At 38.4% G+C, this 16,261-nt stretch overlaps 1 long non-coding RNA gene across 1 annotated transcript; it reads left to right on the top strand.

The window, feature by feature from the left end:
* Positions 1-9,280: 9,280 nt before the first annotated feature.
* LOC148114603 (uncharacterized) lies at positions 9,281-14,211 on the top strand. Its single transcript, XR_015733089.1, has 3 exons — positions 9,281-10,162; positions 10,984-11,061; positions 14,139-14,211. It is a non-coding gene; the product is annotated as an uncharacterized LOC148114603 (long non-coding RNA).
* The last annotated feature ends 2,050 nt before the right edge of the window (positions 14,212-16,261 follow it).

Here is a 16,261-nt window from a genome sequence, read left to right as displayed (position 1 = left end):
AAATAAATTGAAATAATATACCACAGGATATCTGGCTGGGTTCTTTTCCAACTGACCAAGTTTTTTTTCCAGTTTTGAAATAAATGACATTTTTCTTTCCTCATATTATTTCCAGGTGAGGCAATGATTGAGTAATTGCCATGCTTCCGATATGTAATTTTATGGAAGATTCAGACATCATCCTTATCCTCATCATCTATTTGTTTTTGTTTTGTTTTTTTCATTTTATCTTATTTTCCTTAAGGGGGAAAAATCTATTTAGGAGAAATATGTGGAATAGCTGCCCATTGACTTCTGATTATTAGAGCTTTTCTTTTCTTGTATCTAATTATGTCACAAATATATATCAGCAACAACTTTTTTAATGCTCTTCTTCATGACATTGTCTGATTTGATTTCCAGCCTATACAAATAGATTTACTTAGTGACCACAGCTGGGACTGGAAACTCAATCTTAAGCAGTCACTAAATGAAACCACAACTGTGCTTTAACTTTCCTTTGCTTCACAGACCTTGAAGGGTCATAAATACAAGAATACTTTTTCATCACCATTGTGACTGCAAATTGTTGCTAAATGAAGACTACCTGTACAGTATCTAAAGCAGCCTTAAATTGTTGTCTTTGTTTCAGAATTTACTGTACCAGTACTACTGTTTTCTTCCCATTCCTACATACACTTTGTTATGGGTGCAGACTGACATGCTTCACCAATCAATCTGTTGGTGGCACAGCTAAGTGACTATCAAAGGTGAGAGCAGCCTATAGGCATATCATCTGCTTTCTGGTTTCTGACTTCCATGGAGTGTGTGTGTGTGTGTGTGTGTATGTGATTTAAAACAATTACCTTGAAGAGTTTCAACACAATGCATACCTTTTAAAAATCCCCATAAAGGTTTTAAGACTCAGATGTCAACCATTGCCAAATATAGTATGGAGAAAGGAGAGCACAGCAGCCTATAATTTATCCAGCAAAAAACTTAAATTGTATGGCCTTAGCAAGTGCAGAAAGCATCTTTCTCCAAATTAAAGAAAAAAAATCCATGAAAATGATAAAAGGCCATCTCTTGCTTTTTGTATGAACATTTTTTTCTTCACATGCTCTGTTTCCATCCATTTGGGTAGAAGATGAAAATCCTGGTCAAAGACAGAGCCACTTGGTAGCAGTCCAAGCCCTGGTTGCTTTTATTTGAATGATTGTCTTTGTTGATCTTTGCCAAGAGAATAATGCAAATAACTTTGTTAATGTTTTGCATGCAACACAGTTTAAGAGAATCAATTACAGTTTTCCCACCCATTCTATAATAGTTGGAGTCCATCAAGGACAACACAATCCTTAAGTAGGGTGAAGGAACCTTCTAAAGTTAGACAATCACAATGGCATTTCTTGTGATTTAAAAATGCTCTGACATAATGTGGTTTGTACGCCTTAGCATGTTGTAGTTTATCATGCAGTCTACAAATCACATGCAAACAAATCATGTGAATGTATAGCATTTGCAAATTCAGCCAACTGTAGTTTAGTACATTAAAAAAATGATTGCACAAATCATGGAGTAATTCAAAGAATGAACCTTTGACCTGTTCCATCTTTTGAAAGAGTGCTGTGAGTGCATTCTGTTTTACATCTTTTAAACTAGCCTACTTCCTCAGCTATAGTAATAATCAGTTTGATTGACATAATCAATCAATCAATCAATCAAAGAAATCTAGTTATTGAGTAGAATGCTCCCGAGAAGAGTCTTGTGACAGTCTGACTATGCTGTGTATGTCTCAGAAATAGTTCAGTTCAAAATTCAGTTTAGTAAATTAATATTTTAGAAGCTTTACTTTAATCTGGTAGGGCAATAAATAAAATGGAATCCTTCCTGGGATTCCGTAAGGGAGAAGTCCACACTGTGACACAATGAATTAAATCAGGGATGTCAAATTCACATCATTACGTCACATGATGTATCACGACTTTTTCCTCCTTCGCTAAACCAGGCGTGGGCATGGCCAGTACATGACACATCCAGCCCATGGGCCGTGAATTTGACAGCCCTGAATTAAGCTATGGTTTGTTTAAGCAGGTGTTGTTAAAGTATAATTGGGGAGACTCACATAAAATGCTAATCTATAAACTGTGCTTTATCAATTATAAAAACTAGATTTGTACCAAACGAAGCCTAACCTGCCAACAAGGCTAGATTCGATGTGTAAATCTAGATTTGGAATGGAAAACTTGGTCAAAGTCAGGGTAGATATCATCTTGCATTCTACACCATTGGGTATTCTCTCCCTTTCTACCTAGAAAAAGCTGACCAACTGACCAGCAAGAGTTCTTACATCTGAGTTCTCAACATGTGGGAAGGGCAGGAACACGGCCACAGTAAAGTTTTCTATGAGAAAATAGTCCTAGTTATTCTTCCACTAGAAACACAAGCCTACATCCCTTGGTTTCCCATATTTTGTGATGATATAACAAACAGAATTCTAAAGGAAAACAATAAACCTGCCATTTGAAAATTGAACTTTAAATGTTATGCATTTTAACTCAGAAGGGGTTTTTTTTTTGAGACTTGAATTGTAAGCTCCACAAAAATAAAACAGGATTTAAAGATATACAAATGAATTAAAGTAGTACTTGAGTACTTTCTTGGCTTAATATTTTCACCCCTCCCTATCCTGCAACAGCTACCTGAACTGAATAATGAAAGCATTTTGGGAATACCTTAAGTGTAGCATTTTCACTTAGCATCAAAGTAATGGCTAAGATAACACACTAATGCATGTCTTGAAACTCACTATACATGTGCTTAGCAGGACAAATAGTATAGTATGTCCCTACATGTTAGTTGGTGAAGCAATGTGGTAAACCAGAATGCAGAAACTTCAGGGCCAAACAACAGCTTCTTGCACATTAGTAAAAATTCTGTGATTCGCCTTGGTGACTTTTAAGATATGTGAACTTCAACTCCCAAAATTCTCCAGCCAGCAGGGGAGCTGAAATCCACATTTCTTAAAAATGTTCAGTTCACTGAGTTTCATATTTAATGAATAAAAGAGATAATAATAATAACAATAACAACAGCAATGTCTGAGGGGACCTTGGTGCTCTCTGAGCTTGCTTGTTTTCTTGAAGACATTTTATTATCTAACTAGGTAACAGTATCAGTGCTAGTAAGGAGTGCTGTTTGCTGGCAATTTATATTCTGGTGACTTGCCTGTCTGTGTAGGTGGGGGCAGTCTTAGAAATTATTTGGTTGGACTGTTTACTGATGGTTCTTTGGCAATTTCTTGATTGGGGTATTGTTTACTTGATTGTTGGTCTGAAGTTAACCTTGGAGTTAGCTATGCTGACCTAGGTCCTGATTACTGGTGGAGAGGTGCTGGAGTCTTTTTCTCTTTTGGGCTGGACAATTGTCTCTTTTGCATAGTCTATAGATCTGTCATGGTAAACCTATGGCACGCATGCCAGAGGTGGCACGCAGTGCCCTCTCTATGGGCATGCATGCTGTTGCCAGCTGTTCTTCTGCTTTCCGGTGCATGCATGTGCGCTGCCCAGGTGATCTTCGCACATGCTGGAGCCCCAGAAACCCGAAGATCAGCTGGCTGGTGCGCATGCGCGCACTGGAAACTCAAACACCAGGTGGCTGGCACATGCATGCACACTGGCCACCTGGTCTTTGAGTTTCCGAGGCTCCGGAACACATGTTCCAGTTTGGTCACTTGGTGCCGAAAAGGTTTGCCATCACTGCTATAGATGTTGTTAATGTCTATGTGTCTATTGATGGCTGATTTGTCAGAGTGCCAGGCTTCTAGAAATTCCCTGTCATCTTTTAACTTGGCCTGGTCCAATAATAATGTCTTCTGTATCTCCGCTCTCCTTTCCTTTATTTATTTATTTTTTTAAATCACACAGCTGCTTCCAATCTCATCATCTCCATAACTTGATTTCTCCCACCTGATTTTCCCACCTTGCTTCTCTGACCATAAAGCTGCCTCACACAATTGTTGATATTTTTTGGGCAGCCAGTGGTTCTGCTGACATCCCCAAACAAATCCTGTATAATGGCATGAATGTGGTTTCTTTTAGACAAAGGAATGAATGACCTCTTGGTTTCTTTTAGACAAAAGAATGAGTTAAGAACCTCAGAGTTGGTCAGATGAAAGAGGAGCCCAAGAGCATAATTAGCTACTTTTCATACCCTCATTCCCTTCCCACTGGCTTTACAAGGAGGCTGAAAAATTGCAAGAAAAAGCTAGTTTGGTTTAGTGGTTAAGACACCAGGGTTGAAAGTGGAAAACCATGAGTTCAAGTTTTGCCTTAGCCATGAAAGTCAGGTGGGTGACCTTGGCCCAGTCACTCTCTTTCAGTACAACCCACCTCACAGGGTTGTGTTGGAGGAAATAGGAGGAAAGTGTGATGGATATGTTCACTGCCTTGAGTTATTTGTAAAAATACTAAAGGCAGGATACAAATAAATAAATTAAAAAATAGGGACAGAGCAGCACCGGAGCTTTCAGCGGTAAGAAACAGGGAGAATCATTGCATCATCTCTTTGTGCCCCTGTTTCCCTCCAAATTCCAACAGCGTCATCAAAATGTGCCAGGTGACACAAGATGGAGGAATTCTGGTGATGGGAGCCTTTGGCCCTGTAATGCGGAGTTACACAAATATAATTTCTAAAGGCTTCCTTTCTCCATGCAATGTGAGATTCCTTGATAGCTGGGCTGGAGGAGGCAGTATCTAAGGAAGAGTAGAGGGAATTTTTTTTTTTTGGATTCTTGCCAATGGTACTCTTAATTTGAATTTCCTTCAGCCACATTTGCTCAATGTGTTTGTTTTTGTGAAGTTTTTTTCCCAACCCCTAGCATTCCTGCTCTTAAACAGTTAATTTTTAAAACATAGGTAGCATTAGAAATATAGGTTAACATAGAAACACATTTATTATCAGCATCAAGCTATTTCTGGGGTGACATCAGGGGCGGGTTTCAAAACCCATCGCTACCGGTTTGCTCATGGGCGCACTTGTGTGTGCACGCGCCTCTTCTGCGCATGCACAGAAGCATCCAGGCAGGTGGACGGAGCCTCCCACCGCTGCTACCAGTTCGCCTGATCCAGGGTGAACCGGTAGCAACCCACACTGGGTGACATCCAATAGACCTTTAGAGATATGGAGTAGAATCCTGTGAAAGATAAATGTATGTCTTATTCTTGAGCATGTCCTTTTTCCCCTCACTCTTGTAATTTGTATTAAATTTATATACCACCCATCTCATTGTCAAGAAATGTACAAATTATATAATCTTTTGTCAGGTTAAGTACGGTCTGCAAGATTAATGAAGGCACAAGCTGAGTTGCTTTCTGAGGGGGAAAAAAACCATTCTGGATAGTTTTGTCCTTCAGGTTTATTGTACTGGTTCTTGCAACATTCTCTGAGAAGTGTATTCATTTCCTAATGTGTTTAGAAATCAACATTAAAAATGCAAAGATGGCTCCAATCCCAAATTCACTTAATTTGTAGATACTGAATTGTAATCTGCTGGCTGAACAGAGACTTCTAACTTTTTTGGTACACTGATTGCTGACGAAGTATTTGAGGGCTTGCAAAGAGACCTATAGATTGACAGCCTTTGGAAAAGGATACACGGTGCGCGTGCCAAAGAAAATGATGTCATCAAAGTTGAAATTAGAAGCTAAAAAAGCTTGAAAGATTTTTCTTTTCTTTTTGGCTTGCAAGTTAAATATTACCTTGCAGCTTCTTTTTATCGTCTGTCTGAGTCTGTGCCAGTGATAATACACAGATCTGGCAAGTGAAACATATAATTTGGATGCCTCCTAATTCTCTTGTCATGGTCTTAGTAAATAGGCTGTAGTACTGGGCTGTCTATGAACATAAAAAGGGGATAAGGAAGACCTGCCTTTTTGACCTGGATGCAACAGAGAGTTTGTAAGTGAGCAATCTAATAAGGGGAATCCCTAAAGCTATCTGAAGGGCTTCAATGAACATGCCAAGGAATGAGGGGATTTCCTAGGCACTGTGCAGAATATCAAGGTCTTGTGAGGATTGTGGATTCTAAGCCGAAATGTAGGCCTCACCATACAACAGGAAGCCTTTGAATCACTGATGGAGTAAATTTGTTTGTTTAAATCTATATATATAAAAGCAAAAACCACTCACGCATTAATCACGAAATCTCCAGAACCTTAAAGCCTACAAACTTGAAATTTGCCACGTACGTTCCTCTTGGCTTCTAAGTGCTCACTAAGAAAGGATTTTTCAAAATGACCACCAGAAAATGTATTTCCTATATTATTATAACACACTCTGATGCTAATTAGTTAGTCGTTCTACTCCCCCTCCCAACTTGAAAATAACTCTGGAGGGAATGGGATAGCATAGGACAGGCTTCTGTGGGGCAAGCCTCATGGAGAGAAGGGGCTAGAAAGCCTGAGGGAGAGAATGGGATAGGATAGGAGATGTTTCTGTGGGGCAAGCCTGAAGGGGAGAAGGGGAAAGGCTTCTATGGGGCAAGCCTGAGGGAAAGAAGGGGATAAGAAAGGAACTATAGGGCCAGCCTGAGGGAGAGAGGGGGAGTGGAGAGGATCTATGGGGCCAGCCTGAGGGAGAGAAGGGGGTAGGATAAAAGAGGCTTCTGTGGGGCAAGCCTGAGGGAGAGAAGGAGACAGGAGAGGCTTCTGTGGGGCAAGCCTGAGGGAGAGAAGGGAGAGGCGAGGCCGATCGTAATTACTCATTAATTTTCAAACTCTAAGTGTCGATTTATCAAGCCCGATCACATAGTTTCATAGCGGAGCACAGGTATTCAGATAGTATTTTTATATATTTAATATGGTAACTTTCAGAACTGTAGCAGCATTTCCTGTAGTGACCAGAAGAGGACTGTACTTTCTAACTGGGTAAGTCTAATATACTTCAGCCCATATGGCTTTTTCAAGCATTGCTCTTATTATCTGTCCATCAGCTGAGAAAAAAAGGAAACTTTACCAAGAAATTTCCCTCTTAGAGGATAATATTTGCTACTAAAGGGAGGTTTTCTTGAAGCAATTTTTAGTCTATGGCAGGGTGTCAAACTCATGTCGTCACGGCGGCGTCATATGACATATCAGGACTCCCCCCCTCCTCGCTAACCTGGGTGTGGGCATGGCCAGCATGTGACGCATCCGGCCTGTGGGCCGGGAGTTTGACAGCCCTAGTCTATGCAGTACATAGGATTATTTTTTAAATGTGTTATTCAAGGCACTAGAGAGGAATTAATATTCTCAAGCAGCTATTAGCATGTTCAAGAGGAGTGAAATAAAGGCATGTTATATTTGCAATTAAGCTATCTTCCTGCCTTTTAAGTAAACTTCAACTGATTTAACCTTATTTCAGACAAATTTGTGTGTCTGTCAGAATATAGTATTCCATATTTTGTTCACTATAGTAGTTGGGGTCCAAGAGAAAGTGCTAAATAGTTCTAAAATTCTCTGCCTTCAGTAGAAAGTGCTTTAAAATTCTATAGTAATTCTTAATCTGTGAGCCACATGCTAAGTGTTCATATAGCTAAAAACTGTCAGTTAAAAGTAGATGTCTTTTCATTGTACTTTTTATTTTAAGTATGATTATTGAATTTTAAACTCATTGCTGCAGAAAATTAATAGTTTACTTCTGTTTATTTTTACTTGGTACAGATGCAATATTAAAATAATGGTGGGTACTTCCAGTGGTGGATTGCCTCCAGTTTGGACTGGTTTGCAAGAACCGGTAGTAAAACCGGCAGGAGGCTCTGCCCACTGACCCGGATGTCATCAGGAAGTTTCTGTGCATGTGCAGAAGCTTCTGCGCATGTGAAGAAGCGCACGCACGGTCCCATTGCAAACCGGTAGTAAAAGTAAGTAGAACTCATCCCTGGATACTTCCCATAGTTTTCTTGGCACTCAAATGGATAAATAATCAGTTGAACATTACCAAGATTTGCAGGTTTTGCTAAAAGATTTTCAGTAGTGTTTTTATAAAGCTTCTACCTAATCAAAGATTGTTAAATTGCTGGCACACAATTATCCCAATTATCTTCATAGAGAGAACAGTAACATCCGTCCAACAAAAGAGCAGAAACATTTAAAGGGGATGGGGGGACGACAAGTAACAGACCCTGTTGGGCTGAACTTTGCAAACTCATCTTTGCGAAGAAAAATCCTTTTGGGATTTGTGCTTATACTTTACTGCATCAGAAGCAATTTCTTAGTGTGTGCCAACTGGCATGAACTGCTGTTGCTCTTTAGTGAGACATCAGTTGAAGAAATATTTGGCAGCAGAAATTTGCTTTGAATAATTGTTCTAGGTCAACTTTCTGGCTGAAAATCAAAGCAGGAAAATATTCAGAATTGGCTAAATGAAATGAATAAACAGCTGTCTGACTGATCAGTATTCCCTGATCCGAAGACTTCTGTGGCTGAGTCCTAGAGAGAAGAATTAACATATTTCTCATGAGACCATGGCATATGTGGGTATTTTCTCTTCTTTAATCTTATATGTGCTCATATGCATTCTGCTTCAAGTTATATGTAAATACATGTATATAACTTGTTCCGTGTAGTTTAATATAAAATAGGTATTGCTTCTGATACAACATTTCAACAATATGTAATCAAAAGTTGCTTTCTGTAATTGGTAAACCAAATTATACAGAGAGCTGTCATTTTATTTTTGAAAGAGAATAAGGATGGAAGTCAGAGACTCTGAAGTGCCAGTTTAAATCTATTGGGACCAAATGGGTGATTCAGTACAAAAAGAAAAGAAAAAATGCCTGAGATACCCAAGACACACTGTGCTATGTTAAGGAAGGGTCATATCTATGCTGTAAATCCTTTTGTTATGAAAACTGTTTTGCCAAGGTTTTTTTTCACATATTAGTAAATACAACAGTATCCCCCTTTATTTTTCTTTATCTCCCCCCCTCTCTCTGCCTGCCTTTGTCTATTCCTGTATTTAAAAACTCTTCAGCCTTCCTCAAGGCACTACTATACAGTCTCAAATGTGCTGTTCCCATTTCAGTCCCTCTCTTTCCTCTAACCATCTGTTCTATTTTGCTGCCATGGTGGCATCCTGATTTAGGGTGCGCCGAGCATATTAAGCACAGTTATTGGATAAGCTTTGCTGTTGTCCCCCTCTCTCATTGGTATCCAGTATGAAGTCATCAGCCAATCACATCCTTGTAGGAATGACCAAGCTGCTATCCCAAAGCAGGAGGCAGGACCAGGAAGAGAGAGACGTTTCTTTGCTAATATTGGCAGATAGTTTGGTGATGTAAAGAGAGAAAGATAATTTTCTCCATCTGTTTATTGCTGTTTCTGTGTTTCCATGTTTTGCTTCCCCTCATCCAGTTGCTAACAACAGCACTTTTACCTTTCCTTTTATCTCCTGGTTTGTTTATTCTATTTTTTAGCTTGTCGGTGAATGCAATTTAAATCCTTATCCTATTTGGCTTCCTTGTCATTTACATTTGTAAGCACCCAGCCTTACCATTTTTAGACAACACTTGCTTTGTGTTATTTCTTGCCACAGGAGCAAAAACAATAAAGTTCAGATGGTCTCAGATAGGTAGATTCTGTTTCCAAGACAAGTGCTGCATTCTTCTTGGCTTGACTAAAAAAAATACAAGGTGTTTAGGAAATTGTGCCTTGCTGAACTGATAGATGCTATAGTCCACTGCATCTGATGCAATGCATCTGTCAGGAACCCTAGAAAATTATAATGCTAGACCTTTTCCAATCATAAAGTTGGGCTCTGCTTTTGTGTTTAATTCAGTTACTGCCATAGTTGATTTTTTTTTGTTTTTTGTTTTGTTTTGTTTTTTGCAAACTCTTGCATCTCCAAATTGTCTTGTCTCCCAATTGCTTCACTTAGGACTGCAAGGAAATAAACCTTTGAGCGATGCTATTTCAGCTGCTTTCTCTCACATGCTTTTTTTAAAAAAACCAGCCAGCCTCAGAGTATTCTGATATTCATTGTGCAAGGAAGAATTAAATTCCTTGTGGATCTGCATTTGTGATTGCCATGTTGTGGCATCTTCCTGGAGAGTTCACCCTGTTATGGCTATTTTCTCAACTTGATACTTCACAGTGTTGAGTCAAACTGGACCATTAACTGGAGACAGCTTTCAGGATTCTTACTGTCAGTGAGTGTTTTCATTCCCTTTATGGCTTATGAGCAGCATTGTTGCATATCATGTTTCATTTAAAGGTCTGACTACACTATCTTTAATGCAGAATAGAAGTGATTTGGGATGTGTGTTGCCCTAGTAGCAGTTCCCAAGCAGTTTATAGCTATTGTCAGTGTTGCACCAAGAAATGTTATTGGACTGATCTTTGTTTGACCTGGGAAAAGGTGGTGGGTGCATTTTATGACTGCATCATTTTTATTTATGTGAATTGATTATTCCTACCAATCCTCAGGCAGATGCAGGGTGCCAAATAATTATTAATGAATAAGGAACATGTGCTTTCTAGTTTTTATGTAGCCTCTAAAGCATCTGTTTTGTGAAGCACATTAGGCTTAAAATGGTCTGTTTAATTAAACTGGAGGAAAAGTTCTGGGGCTATATTTTAATTGACTTTGATAACATTTCAGGAAACTTAATAGGAGAATGTAGCCAGGAGACTACAAGAAGTTTTTGCTAGCTCTCTGGGGATTTAAACCAACAAATTATATTCAGCAGCCAGATGGGCTTATTCCAAACTGACAAAGCTACTGCAGATAAAAACTTTTGATTTTTATATAGAGAAAATAAGAAAGATTGCTCTAATTTGAGTGTTGTTGGAAATTTGGGTCACAAAATTGCAAAGTAAACAAAAGCAATTTCAGGAAAGACTTTTATAAATGTCAAATGTTCGGTGGCAAGGAAAAATATAGTCTTAGGAAATAATATTTGAATTACTATCCAATTAAGCCTTTCTCTAGAAGAGAGCATGAAATGTTTTTCTATTTTTCATTCCATAGATTTCTTGGTTACTGTAGCTGTGGTGTATCATACTGTACTGAAAGTATTTCCTTGAAGAATTTTCATGAAAATATCATGTAAGCACTTAAGGTTATTGCCTATACAATTGTTTCTATGGTCATAGGAAAAATCCAAGATTCTTTGGTGTACTGTCTGATGCTTCATAACAAAATGATGCCTGCACAGATTTTACTGCTTTCATACTAAACTGCTTCCATTTGGGAAATATGACAGCTTTGGGAAAGCAGATACAGTATTTAAAATGTGTGTGTAAGTCTTCTCTGTGAGAAATCCCAAACCTCTTTCAAGAATGTCACTAAAAGGAATCTATATTTGGATAAATTCTTCATTGGCAAATTGTTATCATATTATCACAGATAAAAATAACATTTTTAACATTTTATATTTCAAGGGATTGCTTTACACATGTACAAAGCTTTGCCTCTTATAAAATCCACAGCACTCTTGGGCCACCATATGAGTGTCTTTATTGTTGGCCTCCTCAGACTGTTTCTTCTTCTCATTGAGTTGACTATTGTTCCTCCATCTCATCAGTAGAAAAATTAAAAAAGTTGGCCAAAACCTTTCCCTTTCTTGCATTTGTCTTGTCATATTTCCTTTGTGCAATGGAAAAAAATGATAAATCTTATTTCCCTTACCAAGTAATTTGAAAGCAGTTTTACTTCAAGGTAAGCTTTACTCTACCAGTAGGATGTTCTTCCCTCTGGACCAAGGGTGAAATCCAGCAGGTTCTGACAGGTTCTGGAGAACCGGTAGTGGAAATTTTGAGTAGTTTGGAGAACTGGCAAATACCACCTCTGGCTGGCCCCAGAGTGGGGTGGGAATGGAGATTTTGCAATATCCTTCCCCCAAGATTGGGGAGGGAATGGAGATTTTGCAGTATCCTTCTCCTGCCACGCCCACCAAGCCACACCACGCCCACCAAGCCATCCCCACAGAACCGGTAGTAAAAAAATTTGGATTTCACCACTGCTCTGGACCTGTATGAGATATTCCTGTTTCTTTCCTCCATTGTTCATTGGAATTGGCTCAGTTTTCTTTCATGATGACTAAAATGTCTAGATTGCAACTTCAAACATTGCTTGTCTCTCCCTTGTATATTTTTTTTCTGAAATAAACAGAAATACAAGTAAATGATGAGAATTTAGAATAAATTTTGGCAACAGGGTACAACAAATTGATCAGAATGCATAAGCTTATGGAATTAAACCTAAAACTAGACAGAATGTTTTATTTCAGTGTGATGCATAACCTGATGAAAGCATTTGATAAAGTTTGTGCAAATTTTGAAAAGTAGCCCTAACAGAAGCACAAGATCATTTATTTTTTCTCAATTTAAGTGTTGAAGCATCATTAAAGATTTATTTTTGAAATGCTATTCTGTTTTGAAGATTGCCAGCCACACTGATCTTCTTTGACTGGAATTTATTTTATGTTTATTTGTTAAATATTAGCATGCTGCTTCTCATTTGTGTACATTATGAATAATACTCTTAATGTTGGGAAATAATACAACATTTTTGTTTATTACAGATGGTGTTTTTTTTTTTATGGTAACTAGTAGTTCACAGCTACTTAGTTAAAAACCACATTGCTTTCTCTTTACATTTCTTCTAATAATTGGAAACAGTAATTCAGTAAAACAGCTTATGTTATTTTCAAAGATGAGCAGTGCTAAACCCCCATGGCAAATGAAGCCATGAAGAAGATAGGGTAGATGCTGCTTCAAACAAATGTCATAGCTACCAGTCTGCTGGAATAAGAAACATGGGAGTTAAATAGTCTCTGTTGGTCTCTCTGTTCTTAACAGGGCCCCTTGGACCTATGGAATTTGCCAAACACTTAAATCCCCCTAAACTGGAGATTTAGGTTGTAATGAGTTTTATAGAAATCTTAGGGGGGGGAAACTATCAAAGTTCTGTTGATGCTATGTTTCCTTTTTTAACATTCATTTTAAATTCACAAATATATATTGTCATTTTTATAAATCAGCTTGTCCTTGTTGAGAACATAGTGTGCATATCCAAATATTAATAGGAGAGGATATGCACACTTAATTGCATGTGCATAGCTTATAATTTGTTTCTCTTCAGAGGAAGTGGTGCTTTGACTTCTAGATATTCTAACCAGCCTGTGTAACACTTTGAACATAAGTATAAAGAGAGCAGGGAAAGTAATGTGCTGGGATCATCAACTGTCATGCCTTTTGCTTCTTTGGCTTGCTTTCAACCAAAGAGAAGCAGAGAAGCTGGACAAATCGATCTTTATGGATTCCTATGTGCAATTATCTCTTCAACTAGTGAGCAGCCCAGGGTTTAATGGTTAGAGCTGTGTGTGAAGCCTCAAAGAGAGTCTGGCTTCAATTGAGCCTTTTCCAAAAGGTTCTTTCAATGTGACTCTACAAAGCAAAGCATGTTCATATGCAGAAGACATTTCGGTTGAAGTGAAGAGGGTGGGTGAAGCTTTGATTGGTGACATCAAGTCAGAACACTTTGCTTTTCTACTTCAACTCTCCATTTTGTTCCAGCAGTTGCAGTTAATGTGGCTCTGTAAAGTAGTGTCACTTGGCACAACTTGGTTAAACTTTCCCCAGAATATGATGCAGTTTCTATTGATCAGAATATCAGGCGTATTTTGAAAAAGTGAATGGCCGGTATTAGAAAGCCAGTTTGGTGCAGGCACCAGGCTAGAAACCAGGTAACAACAACTTTAATTCTGCCTTGAGCACAAAGCCAACTGGGTGACTTTGTGACCAGTTTTCCTCAGTTGTAGGAAGAAGCAAACCACTTCCCCATTGAACACATTAACACATTGAAGTGCTTATTTAAAGAATATTTTAGAATATAAAATTTAAGTTGCCAATGACTATGGACTAGAAGCAGTATGAAATTATGGGGGAAACTTGTGAGGATGGTATGGCTCAAGAACATTTTCCCATTCCATACATCAAGCATCAACAATGTTTAAAATTATTTAAATTCCTACCATTTTTTGTGTTAGCAAATCTAGCTGAGAAAGATGGAAGTAGCAATCAAAAATTGTTACGTAGGTTCAAGGATCAAGCCCAATAACTCATAGAAGTCATTCCTTTTCTATTAAATATACTTATTGTTTCTATTTTTCTTCATAACAGGTATCATGACAGGAGAGAGAGAGATATGAAGGAACGGGATGGGGCTTATATACTAAGGAGGCGGAGTCAAGGTAAGGAGGAGTTATGAGGGGGTGGTTACTGGAAAAGGGAATTAATATTTACATTCTTTTGATATATATATATCAATCAATCACAGGGTTAGTCATTTACATATGACAAAAATAAGGAATTCATGTTGAACGGCTGCATTGCAGGAATAAAGCAGAAGGAGCAGAAGTTTTGAATTCTATTTGCTCAATTTTGGGCTCACATACCTTGCCAGTATTGCAACCTCTAGGTCTGCACACTTGAGTTATCAGACAGTTCTTCACGGAAATTAACAACTGGCAATGCACCCGCCCTCTGCACAATCTTCTCAAGCTCTTTGCCCTCCAGAGCTGTTGACTCTTGAAACAGCTCCCATCATCACTAACTATACTGGCTCCAGCATTGTAGGAGTTCAATTCCAGTTGATAACGAAGGCATTGGGAGGGAGCAAACGGCTCTGTGAAGTCTTAAGCAAGAATGGAGGGCAACTTTGAGGCAACCTATCAGTTTCCTTTTACTTGCTGCATTTACCAGGAATGGCTTTTATTAAATAAAAGTATCAAAAAGTCTTATTGAGTTTTGTGTTACGGTGGTTTACGGAAATAATACTGACAGACACAGCCTGTGAAGGGCGTGATTGAGAGGCTTGTGGGCTCATGGTGGTGACTCTAGATAAGAGCATTTTCTCTGTTTGACAGTTCTCAGTAACTTCAGAACTGGAAAAGGTTTTGAAAGACCTGGCATGGCTTTCCTCTTCCTCTTCTTTCTGATATATGAATGGTAGGGATTAGCAGGGTTATCTCCACTATTAAGCAAAATAAAATATGACGCATGGAAGAAAGAGAGAAGCCATGAATCTTGGGTGCCTATTTGAATTTTCCTGCTTTTTCAGGTATATAGATGGTCTGTGTCTTATAGCAAGGTCCACTTCAATACGTGTTATGAGAAGTTTTACATCAAAATATGTTTTATTCTTTATACTGTTTCCGTCTTCCCTTAAAACATTAACAGAAACCACAATGGACTGAGAATCAGTGTCTCCACTAGATAATTGACAGTCAAGCTGAAAATAAGTTAATCAATTAAAATGGGCAAACTTCCTCAAACCCTGAAATAGTAGAGCCGAGGTGGCTTAGTGATTAGAGTGCAGTACTGCCGCTGACTGCTAGCTGCAGTTCGGCAGTTCAAATCTCACCAGCTCAAGCTTGACTCAGCCTTCCATCCTTCCAAGGTGGATAAAATGAAGACCCAGATTGTTGGGGGCAATATGCTGACTCTGTAAACAGCTTAGAGAGGGCTGTAAAAGCACTATGAAGTGGTATATAAGTCCAAGTGCTATTGCTAAATAAGTTACCCACACCTAACACACATATAGAAAGATAAGGCCTGCAAACAGAGTTAATTAAATTAGATCTCCCAGCCGAAATGCATCTTCACAAGAATAAACACCATAGACATACCTACACACATATAGACGCACATACATACCCACACACAGATACACACAAGTGTCACCCTAGAATCAACACATAGACAAGCTTCCCTATAAAAATCTGCTACTGTACCCCATTTCTCTGCATCTATCCTGAGAGGCAAACTGTTTTGCTTTTAGGAATAAATATTTCTTCTTTCTGGATCTCATTTTTATTTATTCTTGCACAGCCCCAGCTCAAGTTGGACCTCCAAATTATTCTTCTAACAGTGTGTTAAGTCTGATGCCATTTTGTCTAACTCAGATACTGTAGCTAAAAGTTTTGAGCCAGCCTTGGAATATAGGGAGATGATAAACAAGCATGATTTTCCTTGAGACTTGAGATTACTTTTGCAAGCCGAAATGAAATGACAATTGTTATCCATATTTTCACCTTCTCTAATACACTTTGAGAACAGGGAAGCCAGAGGTATCTTCTGGTTTATTGATTTGAATAATTTTGTATTTGAGTTTTCTTCTCTTAAAAGTGAAAAATGCCCCATGAAAATGTCATCAACATTTTAACATTTGGCATTTAATAGTTTGACTGCCCTAATTTTAGCTTTAAAATGTCGTTAGGATAAAGATCCTACGATGGCCTATG

Source organism: Pantherophis guttatus, chromosome 3, assembly GCF_059756535.1.
Source record: "Pantherophis guttatus breed Tessera chromosome 3, ASM5975653v1, whole genome shotgun sequence".
NCBI lineage: Eukaryota > Metazoa > Chordata > Lepidosauria > Squamata > Colubridae > Pantherophis > Pantherophis guttatus.
This window is presented reverse-complemented; position numbering and strand designations above follow the sequence as displayed.